Here is a 13,751-nt window from a genome sequence, read left to right on the forward strand (position 1 = left end):
AGTAAAAAGTAGAATAATAGATTTGAAATATTTATTATATAGATTTAAAGAGATAATCATGGAGTATAAATTATTAAATAAAAAAATATTTAATAATAACTATTAATAGGATTAGGTTACTAATAAATTAATAATAATTAATTTAAAAACCTAAAGGTAAACCTTTATATTAATAATATATATATTTATATTATTAATAATAATAAGAACTAAGTGAACTGAAACATCTAAGTAACTTAAGGAATATAAATCAACAGAGATATTATGAGTATTGGTGAGAGAAAATAATAAAGGTCTAATAAGTATTATGTAAGAAGTATGTAAGAAAATAGGATAACAAATTCTAAGACTAAATACTATTAATAAGTATAATAAGTACCGTAAGGGAAAGTATGAAAATGATTATTTTATAAGCAATCATGGATATAATTTTAATATTAATGATGTACCTTTTGTATAATGGGTCAGCAAGTAATTAATATTAGTAAAACAATAAAGTTATAAATAAATAGAAAAAGTATATATATAAAAAAATATATTAAAATATTTAATTAATATTAATTGACCCGAAAGCAAACGATCTAACTATGATAAGATGGGTAAACGATCGAACAGGTTGATGTTGCAATATCATCTGATTAATTGTGGTTAGTAGTGAAAGACAAATCTGGTTTGCAGATAGCTGGTTTTCTATGAAATATATGTAAGTATAGCCTTTATAAATAATAATTATTATATAATATTAAAATAATATTATATAAAGAATGGTACAGCAATTAATATATATTAGGGAACTATAAAAGTTTTATTAATAATATTAAATCTCGAAATGTTTAATTATATATAATAAAGAGTCAGATTATGTGCGATAAGGTAAATAATCAAAAGGGAAACAGCCCAGATTAAGATATAAAGTTCCTAATAAATAATAAGTGAAAAAAATATTAAAATATTATAATATAATCAGTTAATGGGTTTGACAATAACCATTTTTTAATGAACATGTAACAATGCACTGATTTATAAAAATAAAATAATATTTAAAATCAAATATATATATATATTTTTGTTAATAGATAATATACGGATCTTAATAATAATAAGAATTATTTAATTCCAAAAATGGAATATCATATTAAATTAATAAAAAATATGAATACTGAATATCTAAATATTATTATTAATAATAAATAATAATAATAATATGGTAATAGAACATTTAATGATAATATATATTAGTTATTAATTAATATATTAATTAATTAAATAGAGAATGCTGACATGAGTAACGAAAAAAAGGTATAAACCTTTTCACCTAAAACATAAGGTTTAACTATAAAAGTACGGCCCCTAATTAAATAAATAAGAATATAAATATATTTAAGATGGGATAATCTATATTAATAAAAATAATCTTAAAATATATATATTATTATTATTAATTTATTAATTAATTAATTAATAATATATATAATTATATTTATATATTATATATATATATAATATAAACTAATAAAGATCAAGAAAAGTATTAATGTATACCGTAATGTAGACCGACTCAGGTATGTAAGTAGAGAATATGAAGGTGTATTAGAGAATTAAAGGGAAGGAACTCGGCAAAGATAGCTCATAAGTTAGTCAATAAAGAGTAATAAGAACAAAGTTGTACAACTGTTTACTAAAAACACCGCACTTTGCAGAAACGATAAGTTTAAGTATAAGGTGTGAACTCTGCTCCATGCTTAATATATAAATTAAATTATTTAACGATAATTTAATTAAATTTAGGTAAATAGCAGCCTTATTATGAGGGTTATAATGTAGCGAAATTCCTTGGCCTATAATTGAGGTCCCGCATGAATGACGTAATGATACAACAACTGTCTCCCCTTTAAACTAAGTGAAATTGAAATCGTAGTGAAGATGCTATGTACCTTCAGCAAGACGGAAAGACCCTATGCAGCTTTACTGTAATTAGATAGATCGAATTATTGTTTATTATATTCAGCATATTAAGTAATCCTATAATTTTAGGTAATCGTTTAGATATTAATGAGATACTTATTATAATATAATGATAATTCTAATCTTATAAATAATAATTAATTAATTAATTAATTAATTATTAATACTTAATAGATATAATTTCTTAAGTAATATATAATATATTATATTATTATATGTATTATATATATATATATAAGAGACAATCTCTAATTGGTAGTTTTGATGGGGCGTCATTATCAGCAAAAGTATCTGAATAAGTCCATAAATAAATATATAAAATTATTGAATAAGAATAATATATATTATATATATTAATTATAAATTGAAATATATTTATATTTTTAATGAATATATTTTAGTAATAGATAAAAATATGTACAGTAAAATTGTAAGGAAAACAATAATAACTTTCTATTTATTAATTTATAAAAAAAGTATAGAAAGAATTAGATTAATATAATGGTATAACTGTGCGATAATTGTAACACAAACGAGTGAAACAAGTACGTAAGTATGGCATAATGAACAAATAACACTGATTGTAAAGGTTATTGATAACGAATAAAAGTTACGCTAGGGATAAAAATTACCCATTTGTCCCATTATATTGAAAAATATAATTATTCAATTAATTGAAGTAAATTAAATTGGGTGAATTGCTTAAATATCCATATAAATAAATAATATGGACAATAAGCAGCGAAGCTTATAACAACTTATATATAGTTATAAGAACGTTCAACGACTAGATGATGAGTAAAGTTAACAATAATTCATCCATGAGTGCCCAATATCTAATAAATATAAATATTATAATAGTTTTTTATTTATTTGATAATGATATAGTCTAAACAATTTGGTAACAGATTGATAAATATGTAATAATATTTATAAAATAATTAATAAATTTTGAACAGGGTAATATAACGAAAGAGTAGATATTGTAAGTTATGTTTGCCACCTCGATGTCGACTCAACATTTCCTCTTGGTTGTAAAAGCTAAGAAGGGTTTGACTGTTCGTCAATTAAAATGTTACGTGAGTTGGGTTAAATACGATGTGAATCAGTATGGTTCCTATCTGCTGAAGGAAATATTATCAATTTAAATCTCATTATTAGTACGCAAGGACCATAATGAATCAACCCATGGTGTATCTATTGATAATTTAATAATATATTTATAATAAAAATTTTATAATAAATATATTATCTATATTAGTTTATATTTTTATATAATTATCATAGTAGATAAGCTAAGTTGATAATAAATAAATATTGAATACATATTAAATATGAAGTTGTTTTAATAAGATAATTAATCTGATAATTTTATACTAAAATTTAATAATTATAGGTTTTATATATTCTTTATATATTAATAATATTTTATATAATATTAATAAAATACTAATTTATCAGTTATCTATATAATATCTAATCTATTATTCTATATACTATTACTATAATAAATAATTAATAATTAATAATAAATAATAAATAATTAATAATTAATAATAAATAATAAAATGGTTGATTTACACTTTAATAAATAAAAATATTTATTAAATATAATAATTTTATAAATATATTTTTATATATATATATTAAATATATAATTAATTTATATTCCTTTTTTATATTTTATAAATTATTAATCTTAATTATTATATTATATTTATTGAAATTAATCTAATTAATAATCAATATCTAATTTAATTTAATTTATATTTATATATATTTTTATATATATATATATTATTAAATATTATTATTAATGTTTATTATATTATATTATATTATATTATTATAATCTTAATAAATATATTAATATATTATATTTATAAATAAAAGATATTTAATACTTTTTTATATGTTATTTATATTTTCTATTAATAATAATAAAAAGGATTACATAATTAAAATAATATTTATATAGTGATGATAATTATTTATTTATTAATTATAAATCATTATTAATAATAATTATATTTTATTAATGGTAATTATCAAAAGCGTATTATAATAGTTTTCCATCTCAGTAAGAATCCCTCATTTCATAATAAATATACTTTATAACTTATTAATAAATATTTTTATATAATATATTAATATAATAATATTTTCTTCTATTTATACTTTTATTTTTTTAATAATTATAAATCATTATATAATAATTAATTATAATATTGGAGAAATGAATATATTTAATTTATTATAAAGGTGTTATATTAATTTTAATAAAAAATTAATTTATATAATATTATTTTTAATTATATAAATTAATATTATAAATAATATTGATTTCTAGTATGTAAATCAATTAATTTAAATATGTAATGGATAAATAATAAATATATATAAATCAATTATAATAATAAATAAATAATTTTATATAATTTATTATATATTATTATAATAAAAATAAAATATGTGTAAATTATATAATTATATTATCATTATATTATTTACATTCATAATTATTATTTAATATAAATAGATAAATAACGAGGGGTTCGGTCACCCCTCCCTAACGGGAGGGGGTCCCTCACTCCTATCGGGGTTCCGGTTCCCGTAACCGGGCCCCGGAACTAAGTAAATAAATAAAGGGTATATATGGTAATTATTATATTTATAATAAATGTTTATTATTTTTAATAATTATTAATATAAAAAATAGTAAATAATTTATAAATATAAAAAAATATTATATATAATTATATTTTTAATAATAAATATATTTTATAGTTTAGCTTTATGATAATATCATAAAGATAGATATATATATATTATAATTTATATTATAAAGGTATATATATATATATATATTATAATAATATATATAATAAATATATTTTATAGGAGATATATTTTTATAAATATTATAAATAAGTAAATAAATAAATAATTATTAATTATTTTATTATATTATATTATATTATATAAATAATTAGTAATAATAATTTATCCTAAAAAAGTTATATTAGCTTAATTGGTAGAGCATTCGTTTTGTAATCGAAAGGTTTGGGGTTCAAATCCCTAATATAACAATAATAATAATAAATATTATCTTTAAAATTATATTAAAATATTTATTAAATATTAAAAACTATATTAATTAATTAATAAAAAAAGTATAAAAATAAATAAATAAATAAATAAATAAATAAATAAATAACTATTATTAAATAATAATCAATAATTTAATAAAATAATTTTATAAAAATATTAATTAAATATTATATTCTAATATTACTATATATTTAATTAATATATTATTTTTTATTATTATTATAATATTTTAAATAAATAAATAAATATGGATATGTGATTTATACATTTATATTATAATTTAATAGTTTTAATATTTATAATAATTCTTTCATTTTTAATTTATATAATAAAATAATAAGTAAAAAGTTTAAATAAAATATATTATCTATAAAATAATATAATATAATAAATAAAAAGTTTAAATAAGATATATTATTTATAAAATAATAATAAATAAAAAGGAGGTGTTGTTTTAAGGTTAAACTATTAGATTGCAAATCTACTTATTAAGAGTTCGATTCTCTTCATCTCTTTAATAATAAATAATATAATATTATATATATAATATATATATATTTATAATAATTAATTAATTATATATATAATAAAGGTGAATATATTTCAATGGTAGAAAATACGCTTGTGGTGCGTTAAATCTGAGTTCGATTCTCAGTATTCACCCTATAATAAATAATAACATATTACACTTATTATGAAACTTTATTATTTATATCTATATATAATATAAATATTCATTCCTTAATTATAATTATAATTATAATATAAAGTCTCTATTATTAAGTATTCAATTCTTAATAAATATAAATAAATATATCTACTTTAATGTATTATATAAAATATTAATAAATAAATATATATATATTATTATAATTAATATTTATAAATATTATTATAATTAATTAATTAATTAATTTATTTATTTATTTATTTAATTTTAATTTTAATTTATATATAATAATAATAAAAATATTATTAAATATTCCTTTTATATTTATAATTAAATATATATATAAAATATATGAAAGTATTATAATAAAGTATAAATATAATATAAATATGTTATGTAAATATTATATAAATTTTGTATATATATATATTATAATAATCTTATATAAGTAATAATATAACAATTATATTTTATTATATTATTAATATTAATTTATCCATCTGGGGTTCACATCTATATAAGTATAGGTATTCATTCCATAGGGAGTTACAGCAGTCATGGCCGGAGGCCAGAACTAATAATTTTAATTAAGATTCTTACTTATTTTATTTTATTTTATTTTATTTTATTTTATTTTATTTTCTTTTAATTGAGAAGATAAATATATATTAAATTTTATTATTTCATTTTAGGTAAATTCTTTTCTTTTCTTTACTTTCTTTATTAATAAAAAAAATAAATAATTATTAAAAATAAAAAAATATTAACTTGAAGTAAATAATTTAATAAATATAAGATGTTAACTAATGAGGTTTTAATTTTAACATAAATGAAACTTTTTTATGATTAATTATTTTATTCTATGGTATAAATATTATCTGACGAATGAATAATACAATTGGACTGAATTAATAGCGTTTTAATAATAATTATGGGTGGATAGTTTATATAATAATAATAGATATAATAAATAATATATATATATCATATTTCTTTTTTATTTATATTTATATATTATATTAATAGTTATGGAATTATATATAATAATCAATTATAATTTTATATTATAAAAATATTATATATATTTATATTTTTAATTTTTAATAATAATATTTAATAGCTATTTTGGTGGAATTGGTAGACACGATACTCTTAAGATGTATTACTTTACAGTATGAAGGTTCAAGTCCTTTAAATAGCAATAAATTTATATAAATATATATATAAATGAGTCGTAGACTAATAGGTAAGTTACCAAAATTTGAGTTTGGAGTTTGTTTGTTCGAATCAAACCGATTCAATATTATAATAATTATAATATATATTATTTATATATAATATATAATTCTCTTTTTATATTTATTGATAACTATCTTTTTAATAATAATAATAATAATTATAATAATAATAATAATAATAATTATAATAATAATAATAAAGGGGTTTTGGTCCTTGGGTTGGAATCCAATGATAATATCTTCTTTTATTTATTATAATAAAAATAATATATTAATAATAATAATAATTTATTATATATTCATATTTTAATAAATATATATAAAATGTTTATTAATAAAAATAAAATATATACATATTATATATTATTAATAATATATATATATATGAAAGTTTATATTTATATGATTATTATTAATTTAAATAATAATTAATAATCTTATTAGTTTACATTAATTATTATAAAAATAGGTATGAATAAATTTTTAATGGTTAAATAATAAATATTAATATTCAAGAATATAATTATAATTCTATAATAATATATAAATGTTTTATTATAATAAAAATATTAATATATTTATTATAAATATTTTATTATTGTTATAATTGTATTTATAATTAATATAATAAATAAAATTTAAAAGTTATAATAGTTTCAATTTTAATATAAATATTTAAAGGAATATTATTTAATTTAATATAATTAATTATAAAAAATTAATGATATATTTATTTTGTATTTTTTTTTTAATATTTTATTTTAATTTATAATTATATATTATAATAATATTAATATAAATAATAAGAGAATATTGTTTAATGGTAAAACAGTTGTCTTTTAAGCAACCCATGCTTGGTTCAACTCCAGCTATTCTCATAATATATAAATAATAATAATATATATAATTATAATATATATTTTATTTTTATTATTTTATTATAAAATAGATATAAATTTATATTATTAATTAAATAGCTCTCTTAGCTTAATGGTTAAAGCATAATACTTCTAATATTAATATTCCATGTTCAAATCATGGAGAGAGTATTATATAATAATAATAGTTTAGTTCATTATTAATAAATGAAACAATGATAATAGATATAAGTTAACTGGTAAACTGGATGTCTTCCAAACATTGAATGCGAGTTCGATTCTCGCTATCTATAATTAATATAATTAATAATAAATATCCCTTATTTAAATATTTTATCCCATATTAATTATTTATTATAATCTAATAAAATAAATAAATAAATATGTTTAATTTTATAATAATAATAATAATAATAAAATTTTTATAATATTAAATTTAATTACGGAAAATGTTAATAATAATTTATTATTATAATTATCCTTTTGAAATTATAATTAATAATTTAATATAAATATAATTTTTATTCTAAGTATATTATATATTTAATATAATACAATATTATTGTATATAAATATTAAATAAAAATTAAAACACTTTAAATAATAATTTATTATAAATTATAATATTATAATAGTCCTATAAAAAAAACTCTTAATAATATATTTAATAGTTACCACCTCCACAGTGGTCTCCAAAAAAGTATTAATAAATAAATAATATATTTAATAGTCTCCATATTAGTAATAATTTTATATAAATCTTAATAAATAAATATATATTATAAATCTTATATAATAATAATAAAATATTCATAATAAGTATTTTTATATTATTTATTAATTAATAAATAACTCCTATCGGGGTTCCGGTTCCCGTAACCGGGCCCCGGAACTAAATAAATATATAATATATATAAATATATATATAATTAATATATTTAATTTATAATAATTATAATAATAAAATATTAATTTTTAATAATAATAATAATAATAATAATAATAATAATAAAAATAAAGGATCTGTAGCTTAATAGTAAAGTACCATTTTGTCATAATGGAGGATGTCAGTGCAAATCTGATTAGATTCGTATATCATACTTTAATATTAATAAAAATAAAAATATATATATATTTAATAATTTTTTTTATTAAAATAAATAATAATATAATACTATCATATTTATTAATAATAAATTACTTTATATTATTATTAATCTTTTTTATAAATAATTAATTAATTAATACCTTATTATATATTTAAAAGATTAATAATATTAATTAAATAATGAATTTTTTTTATTATAAATATATAAAAATATATTAATGAAAAAAATATATAATAATTCCTTCCAAAACTAATATATTATTAATTATCACCTTTATAATTATATTATATTATATTATCTTATTAATAATATAATAGAATTGTATATAATCTAATTAATTAAATTAAATTAAATTTTAGGATATTTATAATAATTTATATTTAATTTATATATATATAATATATATATTTTATATATATCTTATTTTTATTATTATTTATTATAAATAATTTTTATATAATATATAATATTATATAAAAATAATAATAAATTAATATAAGGAGTAATAAATTTATGTAAGAAGTAATTAATAAAATGATAAAAGATATAAGTATTATATTAAAACTTAAAATTTTAATAATTAATAAAATATAATATATTAAATAGTTATAATGGGTAATTTTTTTATAAGGATAGGGAGGTGTATATTTCATTCTTTAAATATTCATATTTATAATATTATTATTATATTAATATTTTTTTTTATATAATATTAAGTATTTATAAATAGGAAAATTAACTATAGGTAAAGTGGATTATTTGCTAAGTAATTGAATTGTAAATTCTTATGAGTTCGAATCTCATATTTTCCGTATATATCTTTAATTTAATGGTAAAATATTAGAATACGAATCTAATTATATAGGTTCAAATCCTATAAGATATTATTATTATTATATTATATATAATTAATATTATTTATTAAATAATCCCTACTTATTAATTAATTATTAATATATATTAATTATATAAATTATATATATATATTTTATATATATAATTAAATAAAATAAACATATATTATTATTTATATTTAAAAGATAATTTTATTATTATTATTATATATTTTTATATAAAATTAATAGATATTTAAAAAGGAGATAAATAATATATTAAAAACTTACTTTTTATAAATTAATAAAATAAAGATTTATTTAATTCTATATTCTTTAATAATTCTTTATTAATATATAATTATTATAAGTAATAATATAGTTACATATAACAATATTATAATTATATAAGAAAATAATAATTTATATTATTATTAATATAAAGGGGTTATAGTTAAATTTGGTAGAACGATTGCGTTGCATGCATTTAATATGAGTTCAAGTCTCATTAACTCCAATAATTATATTATATTATATATATAAAAAAAAATAAATTATATATATATATATATTAAATATAATTAATAAATTAATTAATTAATTAATTAATCCTTAATTAAATAATGTAAATTAATATTAGAATATAATAATAATGTTTTAATTAAATTATTAATATTATATAATAAAAAATATAAAATTATAAATTATAATTAACATTTTCCATTATTAAAATAGGTTCAACTTAGTAACTAATTAGTAATGTTAACGCCCAATTTTATTTATTGAAATTTTAATTTAATTTAATTAAATTTAATTGTGGAGTTGATATTATTATTATATTAATTTATAATTATAATAATTAATGAAATAGAAACTATAATTCAATTGGTTAGAATAGTATTTTGATAAGGTACAAATATAGGTTCAATCCCTGTTAGTTTCATATCTTATATCATTAATATATAAATAATAATACTCTTATATAAATTTAAATATAAATATAAGGATAAAGTGTTCACTAATAAATATAATTATATATATAAAATAATTATTTAATTTATAATAAATAAAATAAATATTAATAGTTTTTATTTATTTATTTATTTATTATTAATAAATTTAATAAAATTATTACTATTTAAATAATAATATAAATAATTTGTAATATAATTTATATAATTAAAGATAAATATATATATTATATAAATATATATATTATATTAAGATAATTAATATATATGTATATATATAAGGAGGGATTTTCAATGTTGGTAGTTGGAGTTGAGCTGTAAACTCAATGACTTAGGTCTTCATAGGTTCAATTCCTATTCCCTTCATAATTAATTAATTAATTAATTTATTATTATAATAATCTTTAACTCATAAAAAATAATATAACCCATTGAATAATCAATCTTATGCTTAATTTAATATATAAAATATATATATTTTATTTAAAAGATTTATATAATTACTATATCTTTATTTTATTAAATGATTATAATAATATATATAAATAACTCCTATCGGGGTTCCGGTTCCCGTAACCGGGCCCCGGAACTAAATAATAAATAATAATAAATAATTTTTATAATTAATTAATTAATTTATATTATTTTTTTTTATTAATATTTTTTTTATAAAAACATAAAATTAATAATTATAAAGTGTATACTTTTATTAATTAATTAATCAAAATAAATAAAATAATTAGTATCCGCATTTAATAAAAATATAATTTTAGAGTTAAATTTTTATTCTTTTATTAAATATATATATATATATAAATAAGGGTTTTTGATTTAATAAATAGATATCTTTCTTTTCATATAATATGTCCTTATAGCTTATCGGTTAAAGCATCTCACTGTTAATGAGAATAGATGGGTTCAATTCCTATTGAGGACGATAATATATATAATATTTTATAATTTATATATTATATATATATATAAAATAATATCTCCTTTCGGTGTTCCGGTTCCCGTCCCGGGACCCCATAACCCTTCCTTGTGAGGTTATTTATAAGGTGTTCACTAAATATGTATTAATAATAATAAATAAATTATTATTAATTATTTTTATAAATTTATTCTAATAATTAATATTAATATTAATTGTTAAAGTTATAATAAATATTATATTTATTGAGATATATTAATTTTATATTCTTCATTATATATAATTATTAATAATTTAATATACTTTATAGTTATATTTTTTATAGAAAGAATTATATATTAAAAAAAATGATTATTATTTATATTATAAATATTATTATTATTAAATATTTATAAATATTTAAATGATATATAAAAAAGAGTATATAATAATAATTATCAATATTATATTATATTATATATAATAAATATATTTATATATATTAATTAATTAATTTAATTTAATTTAATTTAATTTAATTTAATTTAATTTAATTTAATTTAATAAGTTTCTACATTTTATATTATTTTATAATATTTGGATAAGGTATAGTGAAGTAGTTATATATTTACTATTCCTTCGGGGTCTCCTCTTGAGGTGGGTACTATTAAATATATTATAAATTTATATTAATAAAATAAATAGATATATATAAATTATAATTATTATGAGAAATTATTTATAATTTATCATAATAAATAGTGTAAGATACCTTATTTATATTTATATATTTATAAATAATATTATTAAATTTAAATTAATTGTAATCTTTATAAAATTTTTATTATAATATTAAATATTATAATGATATATATATATATATTTAACATTATTAAATATTATTAAGTATATAATTAAATAATGTTGATATAAATTTTATTTAATTAACAGATATATTAATATTTTTAATTAATTAATTAATTAATTAATAATATCTTTTCATATATATATATATTAATTTTAATTATATAATTATCTTTTTTATAATCATAAATATATTATATATTTATTTTATAAAATTAATTATAACAAAGAGTTTTTATAATTTTATTTAAAATTATTGTTTATAATTATTGTATTAGTTATTATATTATAAATTATTAAAAAGTATATTATTAATATTTTTATAGTATCCCACTTTATTAAATAGAAATAAACATCTTTATTTTATTATATTATATTATATTATATTATATTATATTATATTATATTTATAAAGGTGTTAGCATCTATTGTTATTATTATTATTATTATTATTATTATAATTTAGGGGTTATGGGTTTGGTTTGAGGGATCGGGACCCCAAAAGGAGCTTGTATAGTTTAATTGGTTAAAACATTTGTCTCATAAATAAATAATGTAAGGTTCAATTCCTTCTACAAGTATAATGATTATAATAATTTATATATATATATTAATAATATTAATAAATAATTATATATTAATCTTAAAAATATAAAATATATATAATATTTAAATATTAATTAATTAATAAATAATAAAAAACATATAATGTATATTTACCTATAATATATTAATTAAATAAATATATATTCTATATAATTAATTAACTCCTATCGGGGTTCCGGTTCCCGTAACCGGGCCCCGGAACTAAATAAATAAATGTAGATAATTTAATTTTTAAATTATATATTATGTTAATAATATAAATAATAATCTTTCTAAATAGTATAAATAAAAATTAATAATATATTATATATATATTATTAATAAATAATAATAAAAAAGTATAATAAATGATATATTATAATAATAATAATAATTATATTTATAATTTTATATATTTATATATATATATAAATTATATATATTATATATTATATATAATAAATAGATAAGTATATAAATAAATATTAATTAATTAATTAATATATGATATTAATATTATTAAGAAAAGAGATATATTATGATTAATAATATTATATAAATAATATAGATTCAATAATATATAATAAAATAGTTAAAATTTTAAATTATATATAAAA

The 13,751-nt window shown here is 14.0% G+C and overlaps 17 non-coding genes; all 17 read left to right on the forward strand.

The window, feature by feature from the left end:
* rnl lies at positions 1 to 3,463 on the forward strand. One transcript has 2 exons: positions 1 to 2,589; positions 2,921 to 3,463. It is a non-coding gene; the product is annotated as a large subunit ribosomal RNA (ribosomal RNA).
* A 1,518-nt stretch (positions 3,464 to 4,981) lies between these two features.
* On the forward strand, positions 4,982 to 5,057 carry trnT2. Its single transcript has one exon. It is a non-coding gene; the product is annotated as a tRNA-Thr (tRNA).
* A 461-nt stretch (positions 5,058 to 5,518) lies between these two features.
* Positions 5,519 to 5,594, forward strand: trnC. Its single transcript has one exon. It is a non-coding gene; the product is annotated as a tRNA-Cys (tRNA).
* A 73-nt stretch (positions 5,595 to 5,667) lies between these two features.
* On the forward strand, positions 5,668 to 5,742 carry trnH. The gene has a single exon. It is a non-coding gene; the product is annotated as a tRNA-His (tRNA).
* Positions 5,743 to 6,865: 1,123 nt separating this feature from the next.
* Positions 6,866 to 6,950, forward strand: trnL. The gene has a single exon. It is a non-coding gene; the product is annotated as a tRNA-Leu (tRNA).
* A 24-nt stretch (positions 6,951 to 6,974) lies between these two features.
* Positions 6,975 to 7,050, forward strand: trnQ. Its single transcript has one exon. It is a non-coding gene; the product is annotated as a tRNA-Gln (tRNA).
* A 740-nt stretch (positions 7,051 to 7,790) lies between these two features.
* On the forward strand, positions 7,791 to 7,864 carry trnK. Its single transcript has one exon. It is a non-coding gene; the product is annotated as a tRNA-Lys (tRNA).
* A 96-nt stretch (positions 7,865 to 7,960) lies between these two features.
* Positions 7,961 to 8,033, forward strand: trnR1. The gene has a single exon. It is a non-coding gene; the product is annotated as a tRNA-Arg (tRNA).
* Positions 8,034 to 8,083: 50 nt separating this feature from the next.
* Positions 8,084 to 8,158, forward strand: trnG. Its single transcript has one exon. It is a non-coding gene; the product is annotated as a tRNA-Gly (tRNA).
* A 723-nt stretch (positions 8,159 to 8,881) lies between these two features.
* trnD lies at positions 8,882 to 8,956 on the forward strand. Its single transcript has one exon. It is a non-coding gene; the product is annotated as a tRNA-Asp (tRNA).
* A 744-nt stretch (positions 8,957 to 9,700) lies between these two features.
* On the forward strand, positions 9,701 to 9,786 carry trnS2. The gene has a single exon. It is a non-coding gene; the product is annotated as a tRNA-Ser (tRNA).
* trnR2 lies at positions 9,787 to 9,860 on the forward strand. The gene has a single exon. It is a non-coding gene; the product is annotated as a tRNA-Arg (tRNA).
* Positions 9,861 to 10,248: 388 nt separating this feature from the next.
* trnA lies at positions 10,249 to 10,324 on the forward strand. The gene has a single exon. It is a non-coding gene; the product is annotated as a tRNA-Ala (tRNA).
* A 350-nt stretch (positions 10,325 to 10,674) lies between these two features.
* On the forward strand, positions 10,675 to 10,750 carry trnI. The gene has a single exon. It is a non-coding gene; the product is annotated as a tRNA-Ile (tRNA).
* Positions 10,751 to 11,056: 306 nt separating this feature from the next.
* On the forward strand, positions 11,057 to 11,140 carry trnY. Its single transcript has one exon. It is a non-coding gene; the product is annotated as a tRNA-Tyr (tRNA).
* A 500-nt stretch (positions 11,141 to 11,640) lies between these two features.
* On the forward strand, positions 11,641 to 11,711 carry trnN. The gene has a single exon. It is a non-coding gene; the product is annotated as a tRNA-Asn (tRNA).
* Positions 11,712 to 13,054: 1,343 nt separating this feature from the next.
* On the forward strand, positions 13,055 to 13,130 carry trnM. Its single transcript has one exon. It is a non-coding gene; the product is annotated as a tRNA-Met (tRNA).
* The last annotated feature ends 621 nt before the right edge of the window (positions 13,131 to 13,751 follow it).

This window comes from Saccharomyces paradoxus, mitochondrion, assembly GCF_002079055.1.
Source record: "Saccharomyces paradoxus mitochondrion, complete genome".
NCBI classification, from domain to species: Eukaryota; Fungi; Ascomycota; class Saccharomycetes; order Saccharomycetales; family Saccharomycetaceae; genus Saccharomyces; species Saccharomyces paradoxus.